Source organism: Pelodiscus sinensis, chromosome 5 (assembly GCF_049634645.1).
Source record: "Pelodiscus sinensis isolate JC-2024 chromosome 5, ASM4963464v1, whole genome shotgun sequence".
Taxonomy (NCBI): Eukaryota; Metazoa; Chordata; order Testudines; family Trionychidae; genus Pelodiscus; species Pelodiscus sinensis.
The window spans coordinates 53005687-53023038 of NC_134715.1; the positions used below are offsets into that span (position 1 = coordinate 53005687).

A 17352-nucleotide genomic window follows, 5' to 3' on the forward strand; every position below is an offset into this window, starting at 1 on the left:
CAGGACTCACAGAGAAACAACCTACTACTACTATCAGTTACACAATTTGCTCAAGTGATTGAGGGATATCTGGAGACCTAAAGCCTGCTGGTAACCCACTTTAGGGGTCTGTTTGGTTCAATATGATAGAATTTCTGTGTTTTTCAATTTGTTTTTTTTAAAACACCACAACTTAAATTTTGAAACTTATGCTGAAAGAAACTGAATGTTTTAAATTCAAGAACTCGAATGTTAGGAAATATAATAAAGGTTGCCTATCCAACCTTAATGCCTCCTTCCCCCCCTTATACATGCACATTGAGCTTTACATATTATGTTTTCCATGGGATTCCTGCCTTATTCAGCACACAAGATGGGCCTGCTCTGAGGATAAATCAGACTTCTGTTGTTAATTATGCTATTTTCAATAGAACTTCTGCCTCTTGTTGCTGAAACTGGAAGTTGTGTATTGAATGAGGCAGAGAATGCAGTGTCTCATTAAGAAGCTGCATACCACTATGAAAAACTGGAGTTCATCCTTGCCTCCGTCGTAGTTCCTGTATGATGCCTGGTAAGTCACACAAACCAAAGTGTTCAGTCACTAAAGTATTTCTCATTTACTGTGAATCTAATATGAGACAGCTGACCTCTGAAACCCAAGTCTGCCTCTTTCCATCACTGTAGCTGAAGGTGATTAGTTGCTATGCTTTGAATGCATATAAAATACTATAAAAATGACAAATAAGCCCTTAGAATCTCAAGTAGGGCACTCAAAATTATTGGAGACATTTGACAATTTTGATCTTGATCCCTCTGTGGCTCAGTTCACCATCTGGAAAAAGGGGGAAATGATACTCCCTAATCTCACAGGAATATTGTGAAAAATTCATCAATGTTTCCCAAGCACTGAAATATGTTGAGAGCACCTCAGAAGTCCCCATGAGGAAATTAATAATTTTTTATGCAGTGAAGTGTTTACAGTAAACACCTATAGAAACACACACACTTTGAAGGATAAAAAGGAATATTAAATAACTATCCTTTCACTGAAAAAAACGTAAACAACAAATAGTCTTGCAGCCCCATAGAGACTAACAAAAAATAAAGATGGTATCATGAGCTTTTGTGGACACCACTCCATTCACCTGAAGAAGTGGTTTGTGCCCATAAAAGCTCACTGTTTAAAGTTTTCCTCTTTCCAACCCGCTAGCAATGGTCTCTCAGGTTTCTTTGATGAAGGGGGCAACTGATCTCAACACGTGCAACTGCAGCAGGCATTCCTGCCTTTGACATAGGACACAATGGCTAAGGGCATATTCCATCCCTTCTTGCATCCCACAGAGGGTGCAATGCAGGAATGAGCGAAGTACAGGCAGTCCCCGGGTTATGTACAAGATAGGGACTGTAGGTTTGTTCTTAAGTTGAATTTGTATGTAAGTCGGAACTGGTATATATTGTAGGGGAAACTCTAGCCAAACATTTCTCCCGAGCTCAGTTTTATTCTCCCACACCTCACTTCCCTCAGTCCTTTATTCTCAAGCTGAGGTGTCTGCTGAGAAAAGCTGCTCCGCGTCTCCCTGGTCTGCTTGGGGGGGGGGGGGGAGAAGAGCGCTAGCTTCACGTCTCCCTGGTCTGCTGGGGGGAAGCAGCTAGTGCGGGGTTGCCTCACCCCGTTTGTAAGTAGGGATCCGATGTAAGTCGGATCCATGTAACCCGGGGACTGCCTGTACATAATAAAATGAAAGTCTGATACTACTTCTTTCCCAATTTCATATGCAAGTTAAGTTTGCTCAGACTCATATTAAGGAAAAACAGGACTACACCAGACTAACACAGCTACATTTCTATCATATTAAGGAAAGAATTTCTCAGCAACCTGTATATGAGGAACAGGAATCCGGGCCCCCTAATTTTCTTGTCAGGGTCTATCTAATCAGTACTACAAACTGTTTCACAACTGCTTCAAAAAACTGACCCGTATTCAAATGTCAATGCTATGCTTATACTGAATTCCTGACTATTCTCAAGTATGAGATGGGTAGCTGGGTTAGTCTGTTTCAGAAAAAATAACAAGGAATCCCATGGTACCTTAAAGACTAATACGTTTATTTGGGCATAAGCTTTCATGGCCTGAAACCCATTTCATCAGTTGTGGGTTCTAGCCTATGAAAGCTTGTCTCCAAATACATGTTAGTCTTTAAGATGCCACCAGATTCCTCATTATTTTGACTATCCTCAGTTGTGGTCACAATCTCCATAAATTTCCAATTTCAATAGAAACACATCTTCTCACAAAAGTCTATATTTTAGCTACAGATTATATGTTGCCAACATTGATGTGTTACATCCTCTGTTTTTTTTAAATATTACAAGATTTTAGGAAAGCAGAGGAAGAAAAAGGACTTTCAGACTATGGCAAGGGGAAAATAAATTTGATCTAATCTGTTCTAATATATGCTTTAGAATGGATATTTTAACAAATTCCATTAAAATGAATGGACACTTAAATTCTATAAAATAGATGCATATTATCAAATAATACATCATTCTAGAGAAATGAAAATACAAGAAAAGTTTAGAAGTCATGTGGGTTACTAAATGATCATAAAAATCTGCTTAGGCTCTGGAGCTAAACTATCACTTCCACATATTACAATCAAATTATAGCTACAACTCTACTCCTGCAATAGACACTGACAAATTGAACATTTGTTCACATCCCTATGGTTGTGTTGACTTTAACTAGGTAACTGGTTTAACTGTTTTAATCTTTTCAATTGGGAGTGCATGTGATAGGTTGAACAACAAATAGGATGAACTTTAAAGATAGGGAGGTGTATGTTTTATGTGGTGTGGAGATGAAGTTATTGCCTTCTTGAGCTGTGCAATTTCTTGCCTGTGATGGATTAAGACAAGTTGTGAGAGCTCTTTTGTGTTTAATCTGTGATTGTTGACCTCTCTTTCCACTATTGCTGGGAAGTGGTTATTTAACCTTCATAATTAAACAGTAAGGCATGACATGGCTGACAGCTTGCAAATGTAGTGAGGCATAAGGAGAAATCATGCTTCTGAGATCATGAAATGGACCAACATTACAAATTACACTAACCCAGCTAATCAGTCACTTGAGAGTTCTAATGAACAGCAACATATGCTTATGTGACATGAAAAGTCCCTGGACAAACAGAATAAAGGTTGTTCTTCTCTATCCGGCACTCTGGGGACCCTAACCAGGGAATTTGCCAGGGACCAGGGAAGGTCAATGCTGGCCCTTTTGCGACCACCAGCTGCTGGGCTTTGCAGTTACCCTGCTTCTTCCCCCAGTTATCTCCCATTCCCTGAGCTTGAACATGGCAAATGAGGAATATGCAGAACTCTGGGAGAGTAGGGCAGGAGTTGCTGAGCACAGGGCCCATTTTTTCCCCCCGTGAGCACTCCAGGCCAGAGACATGGATGGGGATGCTGGACCACAGAGGTTGCCTGACAAAAGAAGTCCAGACTACAGTGTTTTAACCTGTATTTAAAAAAATATACAGAAAGAATGGTTTCTATATTTTATGATTTGGCTGAATTCTAAATTAACACAGCAATCAGCCGAACTGTGTACAGTACATTAGCAGGCAAAACGCGCATGCCTCGAACACACTGTAAGAGCTGCAAGCACCAAGGTGTCAATCAACAGTTACTAAAGCATACAGCGGTGATTCCCAACCTTTTTCCCCAGGGAGGAACCCCTAAAATAATTTTTCATATCCCGAGGAACCCCTACCTCTGAAAACGTTTGCTTGGCCAGAAAAAGTTGACAGCTAAATTTTTTTTAAGAAAATTTATTTGTAAAGAGCTGTTTTATATGTCAGCTTACATTGTAAGAAAAAAATTGGAGAATTTTTCCTGTCTCTTCTGCTCCTCCTGCCTCACTCTCTCTTTTTCTCCTCTTCCTCCTCCTCCTGCCTCTCATTCACAGAGCCCAAATGGCTGCTTGCTTCCACGCAGCAGGCCATCTGAGCTGTGCCAAAGTCCCCACCTCTTGCGCTGCTTGCTCCTGTGTGGTGGCCCGACTGAGCAGCACAGAAGTCCCCGCCCTCTTGCACTGCTTGCTCCCGTGTGGTAGCACAGAAGTCAGCCGAGCGCCAGGGCAAGAGGCAAAGGGCATGACAGACGCTCCAGGCCCCACCCAGTGTTATTTATTCTACGATTTCTCATGGAACCCCTAATGATGGTCCGTGGAATCCTGGTTGGGAAACACTGGCATACAGTGTGGCTGTTGTGGTCAGAGAGTGAGATGCATTTTACATCCATTTTAGCATCTCTAAAATATACCCCTTTGGGGAGCAAGTTTTGCTATATTCACATCTCTCCAGGTAGAACCATTAGTCCTCCCTCCCCTAGAGTAGATCTGAGTTTTGGCCCTGTACACAGTTTTCCTCCAGGAATCTGTGACTACCAAAAAGATTAAAGGGGCTCACTAGCACCTTCAAAACAAAACATTATTTACTGACGCAAAAGCAGCACATAAAGTGTTAATACAGAAAAGGTCTATACGCTTATTTCCCTTTACTTAAACCTTAATCTTTCTTTGCCAGCTTTAGTGAGTTCTACTACAAGTTACTTTCATTTCTAGATTGGGACAAAAGACTTTGCTGTAGTATGCTCTCTGTGTGTTCCAGATGCCCACGTTTTATCCAGTTTAAACATCTTGTCCTGATTTCTCTCTAAGCCCCTTCATTTGCTTTCTGAGCAGAGCTGGTTTATTTCTCTCCCTTGCAATCTTTTCCCCTTCCCTCCCCTGGTGTTGTCAGGGAGACTTCAGTTGGAGGTGGAGCTTTCAAGGAATTCATGTGTACGGTCTTTAAAATATGGTGATTGGATTAAAGTCATTGTCTCTGACTTAACCCTTTGAGTCCAGCTAAGCATCAGTAAAAAACTGACCAAGTAAACTAAGCAACACCTGATATCTATAAAAGTAATAGATATTTCCTCATTCTCTACGGTGTCTTATTGCTCTTACATTATTAGAGCTAATAAATTACAGATTTAATTTTTAAAAACTTTTGGGAGAAGAGGGGAGTAGAGATGAATTAGTAAAAATCATTCAGCACCAAGGAAGAACAGCAGAAAATGGTGCAGGATTGATCAGGAGGCCAGGCAGAACTGAAGTTAGTAGTAGAGTAATGCCAAACTAAATAAATTGACTCATGAGCAGGGATTTGAAGGGCAATAAAGTTTCCTAGAAACAACTGGAGAAGTGCTGATGCTATTTGAGTGCCTGAAAATGCTCAAGTAAAAGTAAGGTCATCTCTTAAAAGATAATTTTGAAAAATTATTGCTGTTCAACCACTGTTCATGCTTTATCATAAAATAATTTTGTGCGTGTGCTAATAAATAAGCATGCTTTGCTTAGTCTGTTTATACCCTTTGTTCTTTTCTTATGCCTTCCAGTCACAAGATATTGCAGTCTTCTCCTCTTAAATGAATTATAATAGAGCAATTGGCAGGCATTCTTAGTAAAATTCTGATCTAAAAATGGTTTTGCTTCCCAAAGTAAATTGAGTCTAGAATACCACAAGTCAGTGCAGGCCATATGCAATTTTGTTCTGTTACATTAAGACAAACATGTAATTGAATTCACTGCACAGACCTACTGTATTTGAATGACTTCTAGCTGCCCTACATACTGTACAGCACAAGAGTACCTGTGTGATGACACGGAAAAAGATTGGGAGACCATTTCTCATTCCGATGGCTCTCTAAACCATTTGAACATTTGTGAGATCCTGTCATTTGAATTCATCTATTTCCCACTTATTTCTTTGGTGTCATATCATTCAAATATCACTGGCAGCAGCAGTCTCCTTCAAGAATCTGAGATTACCACTGCATCAGTATTTTCCTATGATTAGGCCATTACTAACATGACAGAAAATCTCAAACTACTATTTTTAAATGGAATGATGATTCTAATGGGGTTTTCATTTTAGATCCTAATGCATAACAAACAAAGAGTACTTATTCTTTGTATAGTAGTCCATCATTATAATGCCACTGTATCAGAGAATATGAGCAACTATAATTTATCTAATTTTAAGCAACATTGTAAAGAATGGTATTTGCTTGTGTCAAACTGAAAGTACTAACCCTAAGTCCCTTTCATTCTAAATGCACTGGATGAAGTAGATGACTAAACGACTGAATGTCTGAGTGCAAATATAAAATTATGTTGTATTATATAGTCCAAGTCTATGAAACAAATACAATAAATAATTCATTGTTAAATATTTAGTTGCAGGAATGTCATAAGCAAGACACAAAAAGCAATTCTTCCACTTTACTCAGTACTCTTAAGACCTCAGCTGGATTTATGGGTCCAGTTCTGGGCAACATGCTTCAGAAAAGGTGTGAACAAATAGGAGGAAGTCCCAGAGGAAAGCAAGAAAAATATTTAGAGGTCTAGAAAACATGACCTATGAGATACATTGAAAATGAAGGGTGTGGTTAGTATGGAAAAAAGAAGATTGAGAGCGGACAGGGTAAGAGTGTTCAAGTACATAAAAGGACAAGAAGTAAAGGACTTAAGTTGCAGCAAGGGACATTTAGATTAAACATTGAAGAAAACTTCCTAACTATCAAGGTAGTTAAGCATTAGAACAAACATCTGTCAGGAACAGATCAGAACTAGATAATACTTAGTCCTGCCTCAGTGCAAGGAACTGGCCCCATTGAGATCCAATACAGTCCCATATTTCTATGATTCTGTGATTTTATGCCTGCCAAGATTGTATTAATTAATTTCTGAAAATTAGGTTCCTAAATTCTATTTTAACATTAATAACTGCCTCATTTTCAAAAATGCAGCACATTTGTCATGCCCACCACCCGTTGCTTTATGAAAAGTGGTTCATGAATATGAAAAAGCCCAGTTTATACTTCACATAAAACATCTTCATCATGTGACATCATCTTAAAAGTTGTAATCCTCTGAATCTGTACATACTATTTGTCTGCATGTATCTTTCTTGTATGTGAAATTAGAAATATTAAGTGGGAAGTGATTTATTAGTCCAGGTATTCGAGTAAAAGCCATTAGTTATACTTTAGGAACTGAGGCTACTTCTACACTGCGGGTTTTTTGCGGAAGAGGAAATGCAAATGGAGCACTCATTTGAATATCTTCTTCCAATCCTTTTTGTGGAAGAGGTTTTTGCGATAAAAAGCCCTGTGCAAGAGCCTGTAAACCTCATTTTTGAGGAATAAGGGATCTTGCGCAAAAGAGGTTTTTCCCAACAAATGGCCCCATCTACACAGGGCTTTTTATTGCAAAAACCTCTTCCACAAAAAGGATAGGAAAAAGATATGCAAATGAGTGCTCCATTTGCATTTCCTCTTTGGCAAAAAACCCACAGACAGCCTTAATGGCTGGCTAATCAAGTCAACAACCAGTGAATGGTTTTGTTTATCCTGAAAGCCCAAACTGTGGTATCCTACAAAGACATGTGACCATGCCATCTGATGCTGCAACCCATTTTGGATCTGGTACTTTTCCTCTCAAGGTGAGAAAAAACTGAACTGAGGATAAAGACAGTTGGGCAAAACTGATATAAGGGGAAAAACCAAACAATAGAGAGAGTAACCAGGTGCCTGAAGATCCACACTTACCACCCAAGATGCCTGCTGGAAACATCTAAGAGGAAACAGGGGAAGGACTGGATCCAAGTTAGGAGGCTACCTAGCTTGTAAGAGACCATGGGTGCGTCTAGACTGGCATAATTTTGCGGAAATACTTTTAACGGAAAAGTTTTTCCGTTAAAAGTATTTCCACAAAAGCGCGTCTAGATTGACATGGATGCTTTTGTGCAAAAGCATCCGTGGCCAGTCTAGACGCGATTTTGTGCAAGAAAGCCCCGATCGCCATTTTAGCCATCGGGGCTTTTTTGCACAAAACAGTTCTTCCCTGTTTACACTGGCCCTTTTGCACAAGTATTCTTGCACAAGAGGGCTTTTTCCTGAGCGGGGTGTGAAAGTATTTGCGCAAGAAGCACTGATTTTGTACATTACAAAGTCAGCGCTCTTGCGCAAATTCAAGCGGCCAGTGTAGACAGCTGGCAAGTTTTTGCGCAAAAGCAGCCACTTTTGCGCAAAATCTTGCCAGTCTAGACGCACCCCATTAGAACTCCCATTAGAGTAAGAATTTGCATCTAACATGTTTCTTAGGGCTCATCTAGACTATGGGGAACGGTCGAAAGAAGGTATGCAAATTCTGCAGAGCTTTCAAAAGTGAAAGTAGTTAAGACGTGGCTTTTTGGGCAAACCCTCCCTCCCTTTGTCGAAAAGCCACATAAACCTCCTTTTTTGAGGAAAGCTCTGCTTTTGAAAGTACAATCGGAAGAAGATATGAAAATTCCCGCATAATTTGCATATCTTCTTTCTACCGTTCCCCGTAGTCTAAATGAGCCCCTAGTGTATTAGTATTAGCTGATGTGATTTGTTTATTTTGGCTTGGTAACTTAATTTGATCTGTATGTTTACACTTGCGATCACTTAAATCCTGCTTTTTATACTTAATAAACACTCTTGTTTATTATTGAGCCCAGTGTAAATAATAATTACAGGGGAAGGGGGAGGGACGGAAGCAAGCAACATGTATATGTTTTTCATTGATAAAGAGAGCAAACTTATAAACTTTGAAACAAAATACAGGACTATGTAGCACTTTAAAGACTAACAAGATGGTTTATTAGATGATGAGCTTTTGTGGGCCAGACCCACTTCCTCAGATCAAATAGTGGAAGAAAATAGTCACAACCATATATACCAAAGGATACAATTTAAAAAAATGAACACATATGAAAAGGACAAATCAAATTTCAGAACAGAAAGGGGATGCGGCGGGGGGGGGGAGGGGGGGGGGTTAATCATCTTCTAAAAAACCATCTTGTTAGTCTTTAAAGTGCTACATAGTCCTGTATTTTGTTTCAGCTACACCAGACTAGCACGGCTACATTTCTATCACTTACAAACGTTCTCTATGTAAAACCTTTACACAGAGTATGATAGATTTATTTAAGGTTCCAGTCCTCTTTGGGGGGCTGTGTTCCTAAGTGTTGTCAATGGTCTTATAGGTGATCCTTCCCAGAACTGAGCTGGTTCAGTGTCTGTGTTGCTCTGCTGGAGGGTTGTTGCCCCAACTCTGTGCCTTGGGCTGGAGGGGAGAGAGCTTCTGATCCAGCAGAACAGTAGTGGAATGCTCAAGATAGCTCAGTTGCATGACCGGCATACCCGGTGACAACCCCAGGGGATCCCTGTGATCCAACCCCTCAAAGTACTCTTTTCTCTTTAAATATTAATCACTGAATAATTTAAAACTAATCATAGCCTACTAAAATAAAGGTTTAAAAACTGTTTTTTCACCTTCTGGCTAAACAAACCCAAAGTTTGAAGGAAATGTTAAAAACTGCAGTTTAAAATGTTCCTTTTAGAAAAGTTACAGCTCAGTTCTTTTGATCTGTGCCCACACAAAGTATCAAATAGTGAATCTCTTCAGCAAAGTAACGTTAGTTTTCAATATCATCCATACCCATTTCTGTAATAAAGAGCTGTTCCAACAACTGGAAGAATTGTTTGCCATATGTCTACCTCCAATCTGAAGTTTTTTCCTATGCAAAAAAACACAGTGTTTATTTTTGGTTTTGTTAAAAACAAAAAACTGAGTTATGCCAGAGCATGTAGAAAACCTGAAACCTCTAAAATACAAAACATCCAGTCCAGTGCTCTCCTGCATTATAAATGTTACATAAGCAAGTTCCAGGTGAATTAAAATGAGCAGCTGGGTATATTATAAATGAAAAGCTGTATTGTAGTTGTACAGCTTAGTTACAGCTGAAGTCTAGGTGATGGGCTCTATAGCACTAGCAGAGAAAACATTCAGCTATAATAGCAGAATGAATGCAGGTGAACTAACAAGAAAGAGTGTAAAATGCATTTCGCCATCCTGGATCAAGCTTTCAGTTAGAGTTAAAATGAAGCACAAGCAAAATAAACTTGATTTAAGTGCACTGAACCTTTGGTTAACTACAGCTTTTTTTGGAAACTGAGATGAACAGAATTAAAATGAAAAACTCACAATATTTTGTGTATCATAATGGGAGTATTTTACATCCATTTTAGCATCTAATGGGAGGTTTATAAACATTGAAATAAGCTGCCCTTTATTTCAAAATTATTTCAAAACCACAGGCTAGATGTGTAGATGCTCGCATAGTTATTAAGGATGTTAAATACCAGTGAATTTACTAGTCGAGTAGTCGATGGAATTTCCTTTGACTACTCAACTAGTCGATAGGCACTTGGGAGTCCCCTGACTCCGGGCTCCAAGAGAGCGTTTACCCTTTGAAATGCACAAGAGCCCCCAGGTGGAAGCATCTGCAATGAACCCCGAGTCAGCAGGACTTCCCACTGGCCCCAGGCTGCACACGGTACAAGGAAAGCCAGTTTTGAAATGTACACAAGTTTCCTGGGGGAGGGGGGAGGAGCAGCAAAGGGAGGGTGGAAGTGACTAGCATTTGCTTATCGGATACCCAATTACCCACTTTTTAACATCCCTAGCCTGAGCTACCTCGCCTAATACTGGCAGAATGTGCCTGGCTCTTAAAGGATTTTTAGAAGGGCAGCAGTATAAGGGTAGAAGTTTAGATAAAGTCACCTAATTGCTGCTATAATTCAGCCAGTATGAAGCATAAATGCTGCTCTTGGAACATTTCAGACAATTCTTTGAGCAGAATGTCAAGCTCACAGAAAGAAAAGTTTAAGATGATAAACTAAAATCAAAACATGGGTCAGAGAGAAGGAAAAAGAATCCTGAATGGAACTGAAGCAAAATGCAGGACAATGTAGCACTTTAAAGACTAACAAGATGGTTTATTAGATGATGAGCTTTCGTGGGCCAGACCCACTTCCTCAGATCAAATAGTGGAAGAAAATAGTCACAACCATATATACCAAAGGATACAATTAAAAAAATGAACACATATGAAAAGGACAAATCATATGTGTTCATTTTTTTAATTGTATCCTTTGGTATATATGGTTGTGACTATTTTCTTCCACTATTTGATCTGAGGAAGTGGGTCTGGCCCACGAAAGCTCATCATCTAATAAACCATCTTGTTAGTCTTTAAAGTGCTACATTGTCCTGCATTTTGCTTCAGGTACCCCAGACTAACACGGCTACATTTCTATCACTATTCTGAATGGAACTGTAATTTCTAAAGTCAAAATAGAGATAGGTTGGCAAGCAAATGAGAATATTGTAAGATGGTATCTTCAAAAAAGCAGTATTACTGGTGCATAATTTTCACTTTTATAAAGGCAGCATTTGTTTGGGACTTTTACACCAGAAGAATAAAAAGATGATAGGTAGAAAGTAAAAAGAGGTCTCAAAAGAAAAAAAAAAAGTGAAGCTTCCCTGAAGTTTTGTGAAATGCCTCCATTCCTTCCACATTCTGATTACACCTGAAGATGCATTTCTACACTGATGCTTACTGACACAGCCTCTTGAAGAGCAACATGAGTTTTACCTATTCTGTTCAGGGCAGGGATTCTATCTCCAGTTCTATGATGTGCCTAGCCCACTGTTCTGCTGTTGGCATCTGGACACTAATGAAAATGTATAATAATCTGCAAGAATACTGAAAGTAGAGAAACTGATAGATCAGAAGCAAAAACAGCATAACAGATGCAGAAACAGCACCCCGTCTCACACCCTCACAATACCCCTGGATTCAGAATTGTGGGAGAGAGGTCATTGCACTCAAAGGGCACAAAGACCCACACAATGCTCCTCATCCTCCACCACGTGATCTTGGAGGAAGAATTTAAACTGCAGGGATTGAAATTAACAGGAGTAGCTGCACAAGCAAGTAAAGCATGGACTCATGGACATAAAAATATAGGAAAAACTGTAGAAATATTACTATTCTCTGCTGATTGGTTATTTACTTCAACTCCTTCCCAGCTTCTGTCTCATTCTCTTCCATCATAGCCTTAATCCACACCTGCCCCTCAAACCTTTCAGTGCTTCCTGCTCTGTCCTTCTCATCTCCTCCCTTCCCTTGTCTTTCCATTTAGTGAAATTCCCAGAAAAATCACATTTGTTGACATTACACTGAATGCTCTATTTATATATTATATCCTTTCCCCCTTGATTTTTGGCTATTTAGGTTATGAACTCTTCAGGGAAGGGATTGTCTACTACTGTTTATGCAGTGCCTGCAAAATGGGCTCTGATCTTGGGTGTTCCTTGTAGGCACTACTGTTATAAACATGATTAATAATAAGAAGCAGCAGTAACAAGGTTAATGGCAACAATATGAACAGGAAGGATTTCATATAAATAAGCAAGCATCAAAGGTATAATAAGTAGTAAGATGCCTGTTAGAAGAGGAATCAGTTTTCTACAGGGCTGAAGTTTGTTCCCCAGTGAAGTCAATATGTTTTGCCATCGAGTACAATAAAGCCAGGATTTCACCCCAAATTTTTGGGCTCTGGATCAGAGAATATAAGATGGGTATAAATGCTGAACTCAGCATGTGAGTTAAACTGTAGCAATGTATAAACTACTTAAATTACTTAATCTAAAATTGCAGCATTCTAACAATCAGAGTAGTCATGCCAGATTTCAGGAGAGAGATTCTATGGCCACAGCTAGCTGTGGAAAGAAAGAAAATGAAGTGACTGATAACTTCAGCTTGTAATTTATTTGAGCACCTATCGAGGAGGATGAAAGGGTATTTATGCAGTCCTAGAAAGGGGTGCATTCTGGAAGCTTCCAAAGCTCAGTGGTACCCATAAAGACAACTAAGGAAAAAAGCATCCTACAAATGGGAATATGCAGAAGCCAATAGGAGAAGAATTAATTATTTCACCATATAACCATGTTTGATCCAGAAAATAATAAATCATCTGATGGCATTTCACGGTTTTCTTTTTTTGACAAATATTTTTGGATTGATGAGTCATGCAGATCTTCATTTTAAAAAAGTCCTATACTTCTTCCTCTTCCATATTATGTGTATTGGTCTGTAAAACTGAAGTTCCCACTCTGTTCTAAATACATTATACAAACATAAAAAAGTTTGCTTTGCCTTGATTTTGGCTTGGAATTTGGCTTTTCAAATATATCCTAAACACATCTTTCCCTTGTCTTTCTCTCTAAACTTTACAGTTCTTAAGATTCTGCCCGGCAAATCTTCTGAAGAGTATCTTTTTTTCCCCACCACTAGCTCCCTGTTCTCCAGACAGGCTCAAACCCCTCTAGTATTCTGATTAGTTGCACTGGCCACTAGGACTAAGCAATTATTACTCTAAATCTTCATGCACCAATCAAATACTCTACATCAAGATGATCCAACAGAGGCATAACACATCCTTTTGCAGTATCTGGGATTATCACCATTACTGTGTCACATCCCAAATTTAAATTGTTTTATTCATCCCTTTTCTCCCCCCTTCTTTCTATATCACTGGTTACTTTCATTCCAGTACATGAAGTAAGCACCCCATTTAAATATCTTTCATTGTTCCCAAAATGAATATTACTGTTTCTGATAAACTAATGCAGTTAGGAAAAAAAGTGTTTTTTCCTCCTAAGTGAATATACTGCAGGTATTCATTTGTACACAGTGAACTAATGGTTGAGACTTTTGACCTGAATTTGATGATAGAAAAATACAGCCTTCACCTCCCTGTTATTAGAGAAAGAATACTTAGAGTGCCAGTTTAGGATTTAGGAGGCCTAGGCTCAATTCCCTGCTCTAATTCAGACTGTGTAACCTTGGGAAAAATCACTTACACTTGGGTCCAGATTTGCTCAGCATTGTAGTACCTACCCAACCCCTACTCAGTCTGCTGCCTATGGAATCCTCCTCCCTGTGAGAGGCATACAGGCTCCCTATACAACACCTTGGGAGAGTCAGGTGCCTAGGCAAGGGATCCTTAGACACCAGCAAGCTGAGCAGGAATGTGCCTAAGATGCCTATGAATGAAATGTACAGGAAATAGCTCAGGCACCTGAGCTAAGCCAGAGATGAGTGCCTCTCTTGGTTCAGGATCCTCAGCCTTGAATCTCCTCCTGGAAGTAGATGCCTGTCTAAGCCAGTTTTGCTGCTTAGGATGCTCAGGCACTCGCAGCAGAAACAGTCCTGGTCTCCTACTCACTATACGTAGTTTCCTCACGCTGTGAGATTTTCACATCAGAGTGAGTGAGAGGCATGCTTCTACAGCCTGGTAGTTAGGGCACTCACTTGGGATGTGGGAGACATGCTCAAGTTCCTGCTTTGTCCAATTTGGAGTTGCAACTTAAATCTTCACCGCCCTACAATTTGCTCAGCATTGTGTGCCCAGATGTCTTTTCTGCAGGTGCTGTATTGTCCCTTCACCCTATCAGTGGCTTGTCTTCAGCTTTCCTGCTGTAGCAGCTGACATGTATGAGGTCTTGTGCATATTCAGAGCAGGATTACAACAAGATCAACTTACTGTGTGAGATCCCACTTTTGGGGCTTTGGCTTGAACTGGGGCTTTAAGCACCTTGCTAGCTGTAGGAAGCAGCCATGCTTAGTTGGCTTTGTGAATGCTGACAGGCAGGAATTCTATGAACTAAGCTGGCAGCTGAGTGGCAGTTTTCAGAATATCAGTGGGTTTTTAGGTGCCCAACTACTTCTGACAATATAGACCTTGGTTTCTGTAGGGCTCAGTTCCCCATTTGTGAAATGGTAATTGTTGTACCTCACCTCAAGAAGGTACGGAGAGGAAATAAAGATTGTGATACATTCAGGAACTATGATTATGAAAGCTACATAAATATCTAAGATATATAGATCCTCACTATCAGAATCCATGAGTCCAGTCAAATGAACTGGGTTGTGCCCACAAACTTTTATGATTCCATCTACATGTTTTGTTAGTCTTTAAGTGTTGCTAGACTATTTGTTGTTTTTTAAAGAGCTCATGAGGTCATTGTTAATCAGAAATTGGGAGTACAGAGGAAGATTATACCTTGATGAATATAATTTTAACCCTGAAACAAACTAAGAAATTGTACTCATAAAACAAAACAAAAAAAATACAACTAATTATGGCTGATACTTATAGCATTTTCAGGGCTATCCAGGAAACCCAGGTTTAAGTACGTACTTAGGTTCCTGCTGGTTGCTGTCTAGGGCAAGCAGCCATGAGGAAGGGAATGACTTGAATTATTCCACAGTCATTCATGAGCAGATTAAGCTATCAACCAGAAGAATGGGAGTTATAATTTGGAGTCTTAAGGTGGAGAGGATTTAAAGCTACAGGAAATGGCACATTTTAGCACTAGGTTACTAGGACCTGACCTATACTGAAATCACTGAGAAATCTTGAAAATAAAAGTCAATATGAGAGATTTAAAAAAAAAAAAAAAAAAAAAAAAGCACTAGCACGTTTTTAGATCTGCTTATTGTGAAAGCATCAGTGTTTTCCCACTTTTCTAGTCATTAACAGCCTCATTTTGTGGTTCCCTGTGGCACTGAAGCTGCGAGAATTGTCACACACTCCTTGCTAGTTTTAAAACCAAGAGACTGCATCAGCTGAAGGATTTTTCTGGAACATAGCACCAAAATGAGCCTGCACCATTAGTACTGTACACTTAACGTTTATTCCCAGGCTTTCAGTTTCACTGTGCAATTTGCTATGCAGTTCACACACATCCATAGCAGCAACGGAACACTTTTTTCCTTCAATAACCTGTAAATGACCTACTGTAAAATGCCTTGCATTTAATTTAATTTTTTCTCTACTTATGTTAAACTTTGCCCACCCGCCCCCTTTTTTTTGGTGCAGCTGTTGTCATTTCTGGCTCCACTCCCCCCCTCCCATAAGCCTCCTAAGGTTTCAGCTACTGCATCCAGTCAGGGGCAGGAAATAACGGAAGCCATTACCCCCACTCAGCATTGTTGCCTTCCAGGGAGGAAGGGCGGAGAAGGATTCTTCCTTTCCATGAAAAAGTTGAAATCCGGTGGCACTTTGAAAACCAGGAATGATCAGTAAAATTTTTATTTTGCAGTTGTAAGCCATGGAATATCAGCTGTACGGAAATATCACATTAGGAACCAGCATTCAGGTGAACCTGGATCTACCCTTAGTAGATCATCCCTCAGCTTGCCCTTCAACCACTATTTCAGTGTGACAAGGCTGCAAATTCAAATTGTAAACTCAAATTGGCACAACAGGTCAGGAACAGATTCCATTTCATACAGGTACAGAGATAAGGTATGTACATTTGTATAGAACAACGTTGAATTCAGAAAGGTCACTGACCTTGTAAAAGTAGTTAAAATGAAAACTGCAGCCTATGATGGAAAAATACTGGCTCCAACACTGCAGAATGAATAGGAAAATGCAGGGAAGCACAGGAAAGGATTGTGTATATAATTTATTCTAGTGATGGGGGTGCAGACAAAAGTAATCCTTGCTAGTAAACATCACATAAGGGTAGTAAAAGAAATATCTTAAATTTAGTTTATTCAGCATGGAAAAAATACAGCTTTTAAGCAATAAAACACTTCTCTAGTTTTCATCAAAATACTTTTTTAAATGAACTTCTACTCATGAAGTTCTCTTTTTTTAGTTTTGCTAACTAAGCAAAGTCTAAGAATGCTCTAGCATTTCATTTTGCTTTTTGGAATGCTTCTCATTATCTTCTACCCTAATCCCTTATTTTAAGAAAAGAAAGACATTGTGTGACAGAAGCATGACTGGGAAGCATGAGAATTTAAAAAAAAAAAACTAGTACACTGAGGTGTACTCAATGCTACAAGTATGTGGAATATTAATTAGAGTTTTGTATCAATGTGTTTACATATAAAACTTTGTATTTCTGGCTGCTTAGGTGGGTTTCTTGTGGACTCTGCAGTTGGCAGAAGGGAAGGGGAAATTGCAAAGTGACCAAAGCCACTTACAAAGATTCCAGAGCTGAGTGATTTCTCCCCCCTCCCACCCAAGGAATAGAAATTTAGCTAAAAAAAAATTCAGTGAATAATTTTGGCTGAAAAAACAAATTTGGGAAATGTCATAACAGTTACAACATTTTATTTCAAAACTGCATTTTTCAAATGCAATAATTCAAATTGGCATTATGTTTAGAAAAATGTTAACACTTCATTTTGAAATGTCGTTTCAACTTGACATTCAAACCATTCAGTTCTACATGTATGTTTTTTTCCCATTTTTTCTTTGTCAGGAATACCAAAAATATTTCAGCTCTGTTCTAAATAAAAATGTGTCTACTGGATTGTTTTGGTTTGGTATTCAGAGTTCTAGCAGGCACCCAGAGCTTGAAATGTCACCCTG

The 17352-nt window shown here is 39.2% G+C and overlaps 1 protein-coding gene and 1 pseudogene across 3 annotated transcripts in view; one reads left to right on the forward strand and one right to left on the reverse strand.

Annotated features, from left to right (window-relative positions):
* The window catches only part of NR3C2 (nuclear receptor subfamily 3 group C member 2), a 252637-nt gene that overhangs the window by 83164 nt on the left and 152121 nt on the right, over positions 1–17352 (reverse strand). The window lies entirely within an intron of this gene.
* Positions 16076–16391, forward strand: LOC142829594 (transcription initiation factor IIA subunit 2 pseudogene; annotated as a pseudogene).